General features: G+C 37.7%; 2 long non-coding RNA genes and 1 pseudogene across 2 annotated transcripts; 2 read left to right on the forward strand and 1 right to left on the reverse strand.

Annotated features, from left to right (window-relative positions):
• Positions 1 to 6,032: 6,032 nt before the first annotated feature.
• LOC142233939 (uncharacterized) lies at positions 6,033 to 6,449 on the forward strand. Its single transcript, XR_012721516.1, has 2 exons — positions 6,033 to 6,198; positions 6,255 to 6,449. It is a non-coding gene; the product is annotated as an uncharacterized LOC142233939 (long non-coding RNA).
• A 6,594-nt stretch (positions 6,450 to 13,043) lies between these two features.
• Positions 13,044 to 13,511, reverse strand: LOC142236318 (uncharacterized). Its single transcript, XR_012721983.1, has 2 exons — positions 13,270 to 13,511; positions 13,044 to 13,210 (listed from the first exon to the last, which is right to left on the reverse strand). It is a non-coding gene; the product is annotated as an uncharacterized LOC142236318 (long non-coding RNA).
• A 108-nt stretch (positions 13,512 to 13,619) lies between these two features.
• Positions 13,620 to 14,625, forward strand: LOC142235648 (cathepsin F-like; annotated as a pseudogene).
• Positions 14,626 to 16,495: the final 1,870 nt, after the last annotated feature.

The following is a 16,495-nucleotide window of genomic DNA, read 5'->3' on the forward strand; positions in this document are numbered from 1 at the left end:
TTCTGCGAATGTAGCCTTTTGTGACACATATGTTGCACATTTTATATCTGGGTCTCGAATGCCATTCACAAAGGTCTCAATTTTGATGCGGCCCACAAGTGGTTGACTCTCTCCTGGGTATGCCAATAGCACCAACCGCTCAACTTCTGTTGCAAAATCTTGTAGGGTTTCATTCGATTTCTGGATTCTTTCTCGCAATTCCATTCTGAAGATGTCGTGCTTGTGCTCTCCACCATACTTTCGTTGAAGTGCCGCTATTACTTCATTATAGTTATTTCTAGAAGCATCGGGAATGCTTTGTATCACATCAGCAGCATTGCCCTTTAATAAGTACTTATTACGAATTTCACGTGTGATGGAAATAATAAACCACCATGCAGCGAAATTCAAAGTCATCCACTGGGTTCTAACTTCAGGGCCCAGTGGACGGGTAACGACTGAAGTTATACATTTGGGCAGCGACCAAGAGTCAAGCCCAATTAGTCGACCTGTAGACGGGTCGACTGGCGGTGACACTTTGGCAAGTCGAACCTTTTCTAAGGTGACGACATCAAAAGGAGGCAATCCCTCTCGAAAGAGATTCAAGGAACGAAGAAATGCTTTGTTTATCCTAAAGAAATTAGGATCAGTCGACCCAAGCACGTTGTCGGCTAAGCAAAGCGATTCCTTAAAATGGGCTCAAGGAATTCTTGAAGCTGGAAAAAGGGAACGATCACCGGATGAGCTGCCATCCTCTAAACGGGATCAAAGATCGTTTGCCTCAGTTGCAAGAGACAGCCTTGTGACGGCTATTATTAATAAAGGAGCATTGGACGGTATGATTCCAAGGCAAAAATGGGGGGAAATTGAGAACGCGATGTCTGGTGTCTACTCAGAGGTGCGAAAAAAGTTTCCCGGACCAAGTCCTCGACGGCAAGATGCTGGATGGTATCAAGGACGATATAAGTTAATAGCTTTTGCGGACCAGAGGTCTATGGATTGCTTTAAAGCTGCATTGATGCTAATTGGTGAAGCTTGGGAAGGAGCCGCTTTGGAGTTAGTCGATAAAAAAGACATACCGGCTAAACCTAGAGCACATGCATGGATACCGGCAAACCCTCCTGATCCTGAGTCAATACTAGAGAGACTAAAAGAATGTAACCCAGATATTCCAACCGCCGATTGGAAGGTTGGTCGATCGGATGAGGTGGATGGACCAAGACGACATGCGGTGTTTATATTAAATATAGAGTCGCTGCCACATCTAGCCCAGTCCCAAGGACGTGTAAGTTATGGCTTTCATGATATCCATATGAAGGTATACAAAAGCGATCAGCCAAAGGATTCCGAAACGGACAAGCCTCCGGTAGAGTCAGCAGTGAAAACATCTCCTAGCGAAGCCGAAGGAGACATAAAACCTGCAGACTATGGCGAAAATCATATGCGGGAAGTTTCTACAGGCTCAAGCCTCACCAAAGCTGAACCGCGGATTGTTGCGAGAGTCACCGAGATCTGTGAAGAGGAAGCCCTTGATGACTCAATTGAAGCGGCTGATGTGACGGTGGTTGAAAATTTGGATGGTTCTACGGTTCCTCCAGATAAATCTTCACCATTGTAAGGTCGCTTGTGCTGCCTTAAACGTTCTCCTGATGAAAGGAGACATAGATATAGTTCTTATTCAAGAACCATACATATATAAGAACAAGATCTGTGAATTAAGCACTCCGGGTTTCAAACTTTTGCATAATACCGGTAACGATATAAATCGAGCCTGTATAATTGCTAAAAACGAACTAAACTTGTTTCTGCTTCCCTCATTGAGCAATGCAGACACTGTCGTAGCCAGTCTAGAGATATCCACATGCAAATATTGGTTATCTTCGGTCTACATGGGACATGATAGGGAGATGCCACCCTTTGCCGTTAAGACCTTAGTTGAGGAGTCACTAAAAACAAAGACAAAATTCATTATGGGATGCGATGCAAATGCACATCATAGTATTTGGGGAAGTAGTGATACTAATGCAAGAGGAGAGTCGCTAATAGAGTTTATTTTGCGTACTAACCTGGTAGTTTGCAATAAGGGAGATGCACCAACCTTCGTCACCAGGAACAGACAAGAGGTTTTGGACGTAACGTTGACCTCTCCGGAACTGAATGATAAGATATCTGAGTGGCAAGTTTTGAGGGAACATAGCTTCTCAGATCATCGCTACATCAGTTTCAGATTGGCTGTTCGTACTTCAAAGACCATATTTCCGCCAAATGTTAGGAAAGCTGATTGGAATAGGTGTAGGGAATCGTTCAATTTGATGATACCGGAAATGCCGGAGACAAATATGAGCACTGTGCAAGATATCGAACACGCAGTGGAGCGGATTACTAAGGCCTTCAACATTTCACTGAAAGCTGCTTGCCCTAGAGGAAAGCCAAGGGGAAAAATCGGCCGCCATGGTGGACTACGGAGTTAAGTAATATGAGGAAATCCTGCAGGAAGCTCTTTAACAAAGCAAAGTCCACAAGAGCTCCGGAGGATTGGGACACTTACAAGATGAATCTGAGAGCATATAAACGAGAACTGAGAAGGTCTCAACAAAACTCTTGGGATGATTACTGTAGCAGTATTGAGAATACGTCAGAGGCTTCCAGACTACGGAAGGTACTAGCATCCACTAACACCGCTCCAGGTTTCATTAAAACATCGGAGGGAAATTGGACAACGTCCAGTGAGGAGACGTTGGTGGTACTTTTGGACACATACTTCCCTGAAAATCAGACGGTTGAACCATGTTCCGGCGGTGTAACAGAGGCTCAGCGATCATTTCCTATCGAGGAAATTGTGTCGGAATCTAAAATAAAATGGGCTTTAAATAGCTTTGGACCATTCAAATCCCCTGGACCTGATGGAATTACTCCGGCGGAGTTACAGGCAGTGGCTGAAAGAATTATCCCCTGGTTGACGGTGATATATAAACGATGTGTAAACTTAGCATATATTCCAGAAAAGTGGAGGGAAACAAAAGTCGTTTTCATACCTAAAGCAGGAAAAGCCTCTCACTGTAGTGCGAAGGATTTCCGACCAATCAGCTTATCCTCATTCCTACTTAAGACCCTGGAGAGGATGATAGACATATATCTTATAACTAGCGTGGATTCAAATTTGCTCTCGAAACGACAGCATGCATACTCGAAGGGCAGGTTTACTGAGACCGCATTGCATGAACTAGTCAGATTTATTGAAAGCTCACTATCTGTCAAAGAATACACAATCGTGGCGTTTCTAGACATCGAAGGGGCGTTCAATAATGTCTATCCGAGCTCGATATTAAATGGACTGACAACTCTGAATGTTGATCCAGGTATACTTAGGCTGTTAGACGAACTTCTAATGAAGAGACGTATTTCAGCCACACTAGGGCAAGCAAACATACAAAGGTATGTGAACAGAGGCACTCCCCAAGGAGGAGTTCTATCACCTCTTCTTTGGAATGTTGCTATAAACAACCTTCTGGTTTCTCTAGAAAAAGAAAGGATAAAAGTGGTGGCAGATGATGTGGCGCTAGCAGTCAGGGGAAAATTCCCATCCACAATCAGAGATATTATACAGAGAGCTCTCCGGATGACTGAGAAATGGGCGAAAGATAATGGTCTTGGTGTAAATCCAGCAAAGACAGAAATAGTCATGTACTGCAAAGATCGCAAAACTCCCACGGTTAGGCCCATTTCCTTAGGGGGTACTGAAATTCCCTTTGGTGAGTGTGCAAAATACCTTGGCGTTATTTTGGACAGGAAGCTGAATTTTAGGCTTAATATTGAAGAGAGGGCGAGAAAAGCCACGGTAGCTTCGTACTCGTGCAAAAAGGCAATAGGGAAAAAGTGGGGACTAAGACCAAAAATTGTGCATTGGCTATACACGGCAGTAGTTAGACCTATAATGCTATATGGTGTTGTAGTCTGGTGGCCGGCACTTCAGAAACCGACTTGTTTAGATAAAGTTCAGCGTATGGCGAGCTTATGTATCTCAGGCGCATTTAGTAAGACAGGAACAGACTCCCTTAATGTCATGCTACATCTATTGCCTTTAGACATTTTGGCCAAACAGTCAGCTGCAACAACGGCTGTGCGGTTGCGCGAGCTATCGCTGTGGTCGGAAAAAAGTTACGGTCATAGTTCGGTCCTCAAAGTAATGCCAGATGTGCCTAACGTAGTGGATTACACCCTGGCAAAACCACTTTTCGACAAAAAGTTTGAGACTCTAATCCCCAACAGTGAGGCGTGGTGTACACAGAACCTGGGGAATAAAAGATATATAGATTTCTATACTGATGGCTCCAAATTGAATGGACAAGTGGGGTTCGGAGTATATTCTAAAGATCTGGAAATTCGAATAGCGAAAAGATTACCTAATCACTGTAGTGTTTTTCAGGCTGAAATATTGGCAATAAGAGAGGTGGCGAATTTGCTGAGAAGTAATGTTCCAACAAATATTGGCATTAATATATACTCAGACAGTCAACCTGCAATAAAATCCTTGGACTCTGTGTTCCTTAACTCGAAAACGGCCATAGACTGCCGCAAATCTCTCAACGAGATGGCTGAGCAGTACAATATTCACCTAATATGGGTGCCTGGCTATATATACCGGGGAACTGCGAAGCAGATGTGTTAGCAAAGCTAGGAACTACCTTACATATTCCAGGGGAACTAGAATCTGTTGGTATGCCTCTGGCCACCTGCAAGCTCTTACTGCGTGAGAAGACTGTTATGATGGCCAATATTCGATGGGAAAATTGCAAGGGTTGTAACGACACCAAGCAAATATGGCCCCATTTTAATTTAAACCGCACACTAGATATGCTAGTGTTCTCAAGACTCCTGATATCTGCTATAACGGGTCGCTGCCTGATAGGCGAATTTGCAAAAACTATAGGTGCGAAGTATAATGACTATTGTATAAGCTGTCATGATGTGGAGGAAAAGGAATCAATTAAACACCTCTTGTGTGAGTGTCCTGCTTTTTGTGTAAAGCGCAAGCAACTTTTAGCATATAGCTTAAGATTACTGTCGGACCTGGAAAACGTTAACGTTCGTTAATGTTTTTGGAGCAATCTGGTTGGTTCCACAAAAGTAAATAACAGAGAAGGTTCAGTGGTTAAGACTAGAAGTGCTCATATGTAATAGGTACTTTTAGTTAAATGTGGTATCACAATGGACTGAATAGTCTAAGTGAGCCTGAAATTTAATCGGGATGCCACTTTAACCTAACCTAATCTAACCTATTGCCCTTTAATGCCAATAGAAGTTCAATTGCTTTATCATCGTCATTCCACAAATTTCTACAAGTAACCATTTCGAATTGGAATTTTAAGACATCAAATGACGTTGAGCCATCGAAAACAGGAGTTTTGATTTTTGAGCCCTCGATGACGCGCACTGGACCACCTTTAATTTACAACTCAGACATTTTTTTCTCGATGTGTAGAAACTTCTCATCATGAACCATAATTTTCTCATCCACGGAAAGAACTTGCTTATCCAATTCCACAATTTGATTTTCTATATGGTCCACACGTTTCTCCATGTCTTCAGAAATTTGTTGTAGTTTTTCATTGAGAATTCTAGAATTTTCGTCGAATTTTTCTTCCAATTTTCTTCTTGCTTCCATTTGTAGGGCATTTTCTTTTAGCAATTTTCTAGAATTTTCTTCCATTTTTCTAGAATTCTCATCCATTTTTCTAGAATTCTCATCCATGATTTTTCTAGAGTTTTCCTCCATCATTTTGCTCGAAACACTGAGCATTGATGTGTAATCCACAATACTCGAAGCCACATACGGGATTTCTAACAGTTGGCTGATAAGTCCCCGGTCTGGCACAAAGATGGCGTCGCTAGCATTAAATGCATATTATTTTTATATAGTACCAACCTTCAAACGATTCGTGTCAAAATTTGACGTATGTAAGTCAATTAGTTTGTGAGATAGAGCGTCTTTTGTAAAGCAACTTTTGTTATTATGAAAAAAATGGGAAAAAAGGAATTTCGTGTTTTGATAAAATACTGTTTTCTGAAGGGGAAAAATACGGTGGAAGCAAAAACTTGGCTTGATAATGAGTTTCCAGACTCTGCCTTAAGGAAATCAACAATAATTGATTGGTATGCAAAATTCAAGCGTGGTGAAATGAGCACGGAGGAAGGCGCTGGCAACCCAGCAAAAACTGGGTAAGCACTAGTGATTATTTCAGTAATACCGGTAATCAAAAAGTTACTACTTGCAGTATTACCTGGGATTTATAAATAATAACTTACCTGTGTAGGCAAAAAGTGATTCTTTCTATTAATACCGGTAATCAAAATCATATCTTGAGGACCGGGTTCGGCTCTACAGTGGGCACCGTTAATAGTAGCGATAAGTAATGCCAAATTACATTTCAGAAAAAAATTGCCAATAAAATATACCTTTGTTTTCTAAAGTTGTATGGTACATAATTTATATTACAAAATAACATCATTGAATAGATCCATGTCGTGGAGTGGCGTGGTATAGTGTGTTGGATTACAATACAACAGGGGTGAGTTCGCACTTTTTGGGTATCTTTATGGTAAAGATATTATTTTTGGAGAGCTGGTATGCATGCGAAGAAGTACTTATTTTTCAACTGCTGGTATGCTTGCACGGAAGTACTTTCCTCCAATGTCATGCCCATGTAAAAGTATTGCTACTGATATATGTACGAGGAAGTTGTTACCAATTTTGCGCAGGCATACTTGTACTCATACCTGGTAATAGGAGTTTTTGCTGGGAAAGTAGTGGCCTCTGGTTTTGGAATGCGCATGGAATAATTTTTATCGATTATCTTGAGAAGGGAAAAACCATCAACAGTGACTATTATATGGCGTTATTGGAGCGTTTGAAGGTCGAAATCGCGGCAAAACGGCCCATATGAAGAAGAAAAAGTGTTGTTCCACCAAGACAACGCACCGTGCCACAAGTCATTGAGAACAATGGCAAAAATTCATGAATTGGGCTTCGAATTGCTTCCCCACCCACCGTATTCTCCAAATCTGGCCCCCAGCGACTTTTTCTTGTTCTCAGACCTCAAAAGGAAGCTCGCAGGGAAAAAAATGGCTGCAATGAAGAGGTGATCGCCGAAACTGAGGCCTATTTTGAGGCAAACCCGAAGGAGTACTACCAAAATGGTAGCAAAAAATTGGAAGGTCGTTATAATCGTTGTATCGCTCTTGAAGGGAACTATATTGAATAATAAAAACGAATTTTGACAAAAAAATGTGTTTTTCTTTGTTAGACCGGGGACTTATCAGCCAACCTGTTACACTGCTGGTATTGACGAATATTGATTCATCAATGTCTTCCTTATAATCAAACTCATGCGTCGCAATGTCCATATTACGCCGTTAAAACTCTTCCAGTAGACGCTTTTGAAGCTGGGCCTTATTGCCTGTTGTCGGCAGCTCCAGTTTGCTCAATTCCTTTTTTAGGTCTGCCACACGAAGCTCATTAAAATTCATTGTTGATTTTTTTTCCGTTATTTCACTTCCAACACCGATTTTACGTTTTTATATTTAGGCGTTTTTAATTACCCGTGAATTAAAATACTGTTCTGTTAATCTACAATTTATTTCAATGACTTTACTCTAATTCACTTTACAATTCGTTCACACTCATGGCTGAGTAAGGAGGTTGAATCACGAAACAAAAACAACAAATTTCAATATGTTGTTTACAATTTTAAGAAGTCAAAATCAGCTGATAAAAGAATCGTATGGCATTGGTAAAAGTGACAATTATTTATTCTTTCAATTCCCTGAAAATATAATTCAAATCCAGAGAAAAATAAAGGTTCAAATTTAATTGCGTCACCTATGAGTGATTGTGAAGTGGATAATTCATCCGAGGAACGCTGATATGAGACAAATAAGACTATAATACCCACCAAAGTTAAGAATGAAAGTCAGTCAAATGGATCTTCGCCATCTATTAACAAAACCAGTTTATGATGCAGTTTAAAAACTGATGTGCTTGGTATTTTGGGTCTGGAATATGTTATCAAGATACTCAAGTCATCTTTGAATAATTCTCCAGCTATGAATGCGCGAGTTTGTTTGAGATGCATTTGCTATGCATTGTCATTTGAAGAGCTGCAATCACCATAAACATATGATTTTGACATCTTAAAATTTTGTCGAAATAAAAAAATTGTAATCATATGGGCCCATGATTTAACCTTCGTGTTCAGCCATGTTCACAGTGATGTTATTCGTTTGACGCTTTAATTAAGACTGTCTTGTTAGCAGCATGCGAGCGCTTTTATATATGACGGTTTGGCAATGCGAGAATATTCTGGCAGCACTACAATATTCTGGCAACGCCAGAACATTCTTTGACAACGCTAGAAGAATCTACGACCATTAAGTTATTCATTTCATAGATAACCTAACTAATAGATGGCCCGTCGCTCTCCGATTAGAAAATATTGAAGAAGCCCAAATGAATTTTCTGACATTTTGCTTTGTGTTTTTCGCAAAGAAAAAATTTGCTCAGAATTAAATTTTGTATTTTCGCTGTTTTAGTCGCAATTTTTTGTTCAAATATGAACTTTTGTAATTTTTATAATTTCATTATAAATCATCTAGTGTATCAAAAATGTTCAAATTGTGGATAAAATAGGAAAATTGTAAAAACGAATCTAAGAGAGAATTTGTAATTCCCCCTATTTTCTTCGTTTATTCCTCATTTTGGGAACTGTCAGACTGCGTTTGACACCGATGGGTCATCTATTACTTAATTATCTATGATTCATCTGGTGGCTGCCATATACACTCACATAGATATATGCTCGCATATGAGAGAGTAAGAACTAACATTTCGATATGAAAATAAGCAGGCAAGTACCAGAAAATGAATATACCCAATAAACACAAGCATTGGAGAAATGTTTATATTCAATACGCTTTCAAACATTTTTTCAAAGAATTAGATTAGAATTCAATTTCAGAAATTATTCAGAAAATCGCGTTCTCAACAAAAAAACAGGCATTACCCTCAACAGTAGAATACAACACGTTAGCAACAATTTCTCAACATATTAGCAACAACTTTTCAAACTAAATTTCATTTTAATGCTTCAAACCTATTGGAAAATTTGTTGAAAGCAAGCAATTTGCAAGGCTTTTTGAATTAATGTTGAAGATGGGATTCGCTATCAAATTTATATGGCGTTACCTATGAAAAATGCTCATCCTTGTGTTTGTTGGGTATGATTCCAACAAGTGATAACGAAATTTTATTGTTACAATTTGAAATTTTAAATTAACGGAAACTAATTTAAATAAACTTAAATCTATAATTATCAAATTCGTAACAATATTGTTACGTAACAATGTTGTTAACAATTTAAGATTTAAGATTAACAATAGATTTAAGTTTATTTAAATTATTTTCCGTTAATTTAAAATTTCAAATTGTAACAATAAAATTTCGTTATCACTTGTTGGAATCATCTATTCATTTCCTGGTACTTTCCTGAATTTCTTTTATGTTCTTTTGTTTGCTTATTTTCATATCGAAATGTAAGTTCTTACTCTCTCATAGTATAACAACCCCTTTGCTTTGTTATTTTGAATTCTCATTTCATCTTATTGTCTATTGTCATTGGTGTTGTAGTAATGCGAGCATATATCTATGTGAGTGTATATGTGTTTGCAGACACCAGATGAATAACTTAATGGTCGTAGATTCTTCTAGCGTTGTCAAAGAATGTTCTGGCGTTGCCAGAATATTGTAGTGCTGCCAGAATATTCTCGCATTGCCATATCGTCATATATAAAAGCGCTCGCATGTTGCTAACGAGTCAGTCTTAATTAAAGCGTCAAACGAATAACATCAGTGTGAACGAATTGTAAAGTGAATTAGTCATAGTAAATAAATTGTAGATTATCGTTATTGAAACTAACAGTATTTTAATTGACGGGTAATTAAAAACGCCTAACTATAAAAACGTAACACTATATACATTTAAAAAATGTAACAGAACATTTGAAATTCATTCCACACATGGTTTTCACTGCTAGTGTACACTGGCGAGAGTCGACTTTTCTTAAGTATTTTGATCTGCTGAATTCGAAAAAAAATGTAAAATTTGTATGGAACAGTTTTTGAGATATCCCGTTCTTTTTAGTTTTATCTCGAGTTATCGTTGTTGGTACTTAAATGAAAGGTATTAAGATGGCGAATAATCGTGTATAGTTGGGTTTGTCATAAGTTAAGTGGTTCAAATAACGATGCGAAAAAGCCAAATCATAAGCCAGCTGATTCCATTTTGTCTATTGTATCTCTCACACACACATGCATAGACAAACCAAACTATAAGAGCAACGGAACTTGGCAGGAAAAAATACTGCCAAGCACACTCACAAGCAAACTAGCTTATCCCTACCAACATTTTTCGAATTTGGCAGTGCTTCTGAGAATTCCAACAGTCATATACGATATCCAAAATTCTTCGTAAAAGTGCCGTCATTATTGAGAATTTGTACCACACCAAGTTACAACAAAAAAGTATCGCATGAGTGCAATTATTTGGTGCCTTTTATGATAAATTTAGAATGCCGCCAATACCCTGCCAGCATTTTTTGAATTTTGGGGTGCTTCTGAGAATCCCCACTACGTCGAAAACAGTCGTATACGATATCCAAAACACCTCGGAAAAGCGCCGTCACTATTGAGAAATTGTACCACGCCAAGTTACTACAAAGAAGTATCGCATGAGTGCATTTATCAGGTGCCCTTCTGGATACATTTATAAGGACGCCAATAAGAGCCCCTTAAAGCAATCAGAGAAAGTGCATTTTAAGATAGTTGTAAAAGAATCATTGTGGTCAAGTAAAACACGATTGTTTATTAATTTTATTAAACATTTATAAATTCTCATAAATATAACATTTATACGACCATCACATCACATTTAACATATTTTTATGCATTAATAAAAGATTGAAGTTGAGTTACAAGTTGCAATTTACATGTTGTAGCGTCTATCAGCCAGTGCTTTTATTCCCAATGGAGGCAGCGTGTCTGGAAAAATATTTGAAAAACTATTACTTTATTCCATTTGGAAAGCCAAAAATTGTTCACCAATATACCTTTCACAATTTTAAGCGAAAAACTGTGTTTTCAGCACTTCATTATCGTATTATTTAAATAAATTATAAGAAGCTAGTTGTGCTTGGTGTTTCACAAAATATAAAATGGCTCTTGTAAAAATAATGATGGCAAAATACTTCCATGCGAATAGTGATGGCAAAATACTATCACAGTTGGCGATTGTTGCAGTGTCACTTACGAGTCTGTGGTAGCGATGAGGATGAAATGGAATTTTGAAATGCTGGCAGGGTAAGAGCCCCTTGAAACTATCAGAATAAATGCGAAATCTTTGTTTTGAGCATTTTCAAACACATAGTTACACAACCCTGGATTTTTCGCACGAAACAATATATTATTTCGCATAAATAAATTAACATCCCTGGGTTTGAGACCCAGAAAAGAACTTAGTACTAAGCATTATAAGTGTACATTGGATAAGATTTTCTGGATAGATTACTAAATAGCTCATGCAAATGTTTCATCGAGTACAAAAAGAATATTTGATTCGATGGATTTGTACATTGTTTTTGCAATTACCCTCCATCCCATAAATAAGACGACTCCATTGAATCAATTGACCAGCCATATAGCAAAATTTTTTATCTAAAGGCCGGTACTCTGTTTGTTGGTGCGAAAAAAGTTCCACTCAATCATTGTTTCGCGTTGAAAAATGATAGTGTTGACAATATATTTTGAGGGGAAAAAACAGCCATTTTGGGACTTTTTTGCGTTTATTTCGTCGAAATGTATTGACAACATCACAGACTGTCACGAAATGATTACATATACATACGCAACTACCCTGCCAGCATTTCAAAGTTCCATTTCATCCTCATCGCTACCACAGACTCGTAAATGTCACCACAACCATCGCGAACTGTGATGGGGGAAGCATATCAAAAAGTACAAAAAGTACATGAAAGTATTTTGCCATCACTACTGTTAGAAGAGCCATTTTATTTTTTGTGAAACGCCAAGCGCAACCAGCTTGTTATATTTTATTTAAATAAAAACGAAAATAAAGTTCTGAAAACATAGATATTACGCTTAAAATTGTGAAAGGTATATGGTGAACAATTTTCGACTTTCCAAATAGAATAAAGTGATCGTTTTTCAAATATTTTTCCAGGCACGCTGTCTCCATCGAAAATAAACAAACTGGCTGATAGACGCTGCAATATGTAACTTGCTACTTAAAACTCAACATCATTCTTTTATTAATGCAAAAAATTATGTTAAATGTGATGAGATAAACCGAAAAATGTTATATTTATAAGAAATTATAAATGTTTAATCAAATCAATAAACATCTACACAATCGTGTTTTACTTGACCACAATGATTCTTCTACAATTACCTTAAAATTCACTTTTTCTGATAGTTTGCAGGGGTTCTTATTGGTGTCCTTCGAAATTGATCTAAATAGGCACCTAATAATTGCACTGATGAGAAACTTTTTCGTAGTAACTTGGCGTGGTACAACTTCTCAATAGTGACGGCGCTTTTTCGACGAGTTTTTGATGTCGTGTATGATTGTTTTCGACGTAGTGGGGATTCTCAGAAGCGCCCCCAAATTCAAAAAATGTTGGCAGGGTAGGCTTAAACTCGAACTTAATACCCACCTTTAGCGGCTAAACTCGAACATAGAAAAATTATTACCATACGGGCTCAAATCGATACCGTACGTTATTGATAGTTAGCCAACCCCGTATGGTACAATATCAATACCGAATGGTACAGGCGCTACGCAAAGCATGAAAGTACCAATATGGTGTTGAAAATAATACCTAAGCGGTACTATTATTTATACCATAAAGGTAATGATGTATAAACAGTGCGGTATTACCAAATACCCGAATGGTATTCGTTTAATAATATTTAGTTTAATAAAACACACGTAAAATGTCTTTGTTACGTACTTCATTTAATACATAACATACATACAAAAACCTAATCATTTCTCCATACAAAGTTTTTCTCCCAATTCAGCTCCATGTCGCAATTCAGGCACTGCATCCCTCAAGTCGTCTGTTGTTGTATTTGGAAGGTTTTTGTATGTCAGTTGCGCATCTAATTAAAGGATGATCGAATTAGAAAACATAAATAATGCTAACAAATATTATACTTACCTATACTTCGCTATATTCACTGAATTCATTTAATTTTCGTCATCTTAAGGTGGGTACTATGTTTGTTGGCACGAAAAAAACTTCACTTAACCATTCTTTCGCGTTGAAAAATTAGAGTGTTGACAATAGATTTCGAACGAAGAAAACAGCTATTTTGGAACTATTCTGCGTTTATTTCTCAGCAATTTAATTGACAACATCGCCAAACGTCATAATATTTTTACGTATACATACGCAGCAGCTGATTGTTTACATACACGCATTCATAATAATTTTTTGAAGTGTTTTTCTACCAGTTTTTGAATTGTTTTGAACCAAATCTCACAAAGCACTGGACAATAATAATCCAAATGGATTCCGTGAATTTGTTATGCAAACTTTTACATCCGAAGCAATTGCTGAACGGATTCAGCAACAAAACAATTGGTGAAAAACGCAACTCGTTCATTGGAATATGCCGAAAAGAAGACACATAAGGAACAAAATCACCATAGTTTGAATAAAGTCGAATATCTTAAAATGGTCGTTATCACACCACCATGGAAAGACAAATGCGTATGAGAATTTTCAAGCAAAATTTAAAAATCATACAGGATTTGAATGCAAATGAGCGTGGTAGTGCCAAATATTGTATCACTGAATTTGCTGATTTGACCAGTACCGAATATAAACAACGTACCGGCATGTGGCAACGAGATGAGGGTAATGCTGCTTTAACCCCTAAAACTGAAATTCCAGACATTGAATTGCCCAAAGAATTCGATTGGAGAGAAAAGGTCAATGTGGCTCTTGCTGGGCTTTTAGTGTTACCGGCAATGTCGAAGATTTGCATGATGTCAGGACTGATAAACTGGAACAATATTCCGAGCAGGAATTATTAGATTGTGATACAACAGATTCAGCTTGTAATGGTGGTTTGCCCGATAATGCTTATGATGCCATTGAGAAAATTGGAGGTTTAGGACTTGAACTTGAAATGAATTTCCCTATCATGCACGCAAAGAACAATGCCGCTTCAATACATCGAAAATCCATGTTAAAATAAAAGGTCATGTTGATTTACCCAAAAACTCATACATGTGGTGGCTGTCTGTACAACTCTTTGAAAGGTTTTTGTGCAGCCATCATGGAAATACAAACCATACCATTTCTCATACTTAATACCACCACTCCATACCCAATAAATTTTCATCTAGTTTTTTTTCTCACATATATATTTTTTTCTTCGTCTTACGATATTGTTACTTCCTTATTATTTTTTGTCAAACGAAAGTATAGTGTATAATGTAAAGTTCATATTCAAATTCAATAAACTTAAGCCCATAACTCACGTTCAAGGGTAGTTCCTAAGCCAAAGTCACTGTTCCCGACTTATAATTCGTCACAAAGGAATGTTAGAGTTCTATACCAGAGTCTATCTCAGTCACGTAATAAAATTGAATTGATAAAATGTAAATCTCAGGCGTCTGAGATTTACCCTGATTTCGGAAGAATGATATATGGGAGCTATATCCAAATCTGAACCGATTTCAATAAAATTTGGCACACTAGACTATACTACTAATTGTTCTCCTAGTGCAAAATTTCAACCAAATTGGGGTAAAACTTTGGCTTCTGGCCCCATATAAGTACATATCTGGCGAACGATATATGGGAGCTATATCTAACTCTGAACCGATTTCTTCCAAAATCAATAGGGTTCTATTCTGATCCAAATTTGAAGTCGATTGGGCTTAAATTGCGATCTAGACTTTGATTATAAAAATGTGTTCACAGACAGACGGACATGGCTATATCGACTCAGGAACCCACCCTGAGCATTTTTGCCAAAGACACCATGTGTCTATCTCGTCTCCTTCTGGGTATTGCAAACATATGCACTAAATTATAAAACCCTGTATAGGGTATAACTTTTTATTTATGTGGCATTAACATTTACCATTTATTTTTGGTATAACTTTGTTCATAACAACTAATTTTATTTTTGGAACATAGCAAATTATCTTGTGATTCCATTCGTTGCAACCATAGTACTGCATCATCAATAGCACTGCCTCCTTTATAAAGGGTGATTTGTTAAGAGCTTGATAACTTTTTTTTTTTAAAAAACGCATAAAATTTGCAAAATCTCATCGGTTCTTTATTTGAAACGTTAGATTGGTCCATGACATTTACTTTTTGAAGATAATTTCATTTAAATGTTGACCGCGGCTGCGTCTTAGGTGGTCCATTCGGAAAGTCCAATTTTGGGCAACTTTTTCGAGCATTTCGGCCGGAATAGCCCGAATTTCTTCGGAAATGTTGTCTTCCAAAGCTGGAATAGTTGCTGGCTTATTTCTGTAGACTTTAGACTTGACGTAGCCCCACAAAAAATAGTCTAAAGGCGTCAAATCGCATGATCTTGGTGGCCAACTTACCGGTCCATTTCTTGAGATGAATTGTTCTCCGAAGTTTTCCCTCAAAATGGCCATAGAATCGCGAGCTGTGTGGCATGTAGCGCCATCTTGTTGAAACCACATGTCAACCAAGTTCAGTTCTTCCATTTTTGGCAACAAAAAGTTTGTTAGCATCGAACGATAGCGATCGCCATTCACCGTAACGTTGCGTCCAACAGCATCTTTGAAAAAATACGGTCCAATGATTCCACCAGCGTACAAACCACACCAAACAGTGCATTTTTCGGGATGCATGGGCAGTTCTTGAACGGCTTCTGGTTGCTCTTCACTCCAAATGCGGCAATTTTGCTTATTTACGTAGCCATTCAACCAGAAATGAGCCTCATCGCTGAACAAAATTTGTCGATAAACACATTTCGAACCGAACACTGATTTTGGTAATAAAATTCAATGATTTGCAAGCGTTGCTCGTTAGTAAGTCTATTCATGATGAAATGTCAAAGCATACTGAGCATCTTTCTCTTTGACACCATGTCTGAAATCCCACGTGATCTGTCAAATACTAATGCATGAAAATCCTAACCTCAAAAGAATCACCCTTTATTTACCATGAAATGACAGCATAATTTGTGTTTATTATCCCGATGCCCAGTAAAAAGAAACGATTGTAAAGTGAACTTCGCTAAATAGAGCTTTATTTGTTAACATTTTTCTATAAATTTCATGTTATATACATTATTTCTATTCGATCATGTAGTAGGGGGCGGCTAGATGGTGGTTGCTAGTTTATTACGAAAATACCACTCCAATTTATATTTATTTCGTCAATC

The sequence above is a fragment of the Haematobia irritans genome, chromosome 4 (genome assembly GCF_050003625.1).
Source record: "Haematobia irritans isolate KBUSLIRL chromosome 4, ASM5000362v1, whole genome shotgun sequence".
Taxonomy (NCBI): domain Eukaryota; kingdom Metazoa; phylum Arthropoda; class Insecta; order Diptera; family Muscidae; genus Haematobia; species Haematobia irritans.